Consider the following 1,082-nt stretch of genomic DNA (forward strand, 5'->3'; position numbering starts at 1 on the left):
GACAGAGAGACAGAGAGAAACGTCTTCCTTTGCTGTTGGTTCACCCTCCAATGGCCACCACAGCCGGTGAACCGTGCTGATCTGAAGGCAGGAGCCAGGTGCTTCTCCTGGTCTCCCATGGGGTGCAGGGCCCAAGCACTTGGGCCATCCTCCACTCCACTCCCTGGCCACAGCAGAGAGCTGGCCTGGAAGAGGGGCAACCGGGACAGAATCCGGCGCCCCGACCGGGACTAGAACCCAGTGTGCCGGCGCCGCAAGGCGGAGGATTAGCCTACTGAGCCGCGGCACCAGCCTAAGATCTGAACGTCTAAGAAATTTTACTCAGCTAATAATTCTGTGGCATAGGCAAGTAGGTAGTTTAGGTCTCCTGAGCTGGAAGTTGCTACAAGTCCCATATGTAATTCTACCCTCCTACTTGTCAATCAAAACATCCCCTTTCCTGGGCTGCACTTGCTTCATCCAGGACCTGAGAGGGGGAGGAAACACCATGAAAATATGGAGATTAAGCTACGCGTGGAACTTGTGGAGTTATCACGTGTTTGCCAGGTGGCTTCATGCCTGTAAAGACACCACCTACAACTTCATAAAGGAAGCCAACAACTGGGAGGGCCTCTCTTGCAAGAGCAGCCCATGGCTACAAGCACTGCACAGGTGCCCTTTCTTTCACCACTACCCCACACCCTTCCCTTCAAGCCATCTCCTGGCCCATTGTCCACTCATTGGCACTTCTCTATGTGCGGCAACCCAGGCTAACATGTGTGTTCATTTCCACAGCTTTTGAATAAAATTTGTCACTTTTTGCACTTACGATTGCACTTAAAATGTTTCTCTTGGTTAAGACAAGAGCCCCCAATGAGATTGATACACTCATGCCCACATCAAAAAGATTGGGCTTACAACTCTATAAGGAAACAATCTATCTACTATTAGCTATTTGTTCCTTCTTCCTGTTTTCTTTGCTTTCTCCTTCCTGTAAAATTCACCCACTCAGCTTGGCTCATCATCATGTTCCTTCTTTCTTTGTAGATTGGAGACTGCCCGGTTCGTGAATTGCTAATAAAAACTCAAGTAGATCTTTGAAA

The sequence above is a fragment of the Oryctolagus cuniculus genome, chromosome 16, assembly GCF_051225735.1.
Source record: "Oryctolagus cuniculus isolate XC-2025 breed Fujian yellow rabbit chromosome 16, ASM5122573v1, whole genome shotgun sequence".
NCBI lineage: Eukaryota > Metazoa > Chordata > Mammalia > Lagomorpha > Leporidae > Oryctolagus > Oryctolagus cuniculus.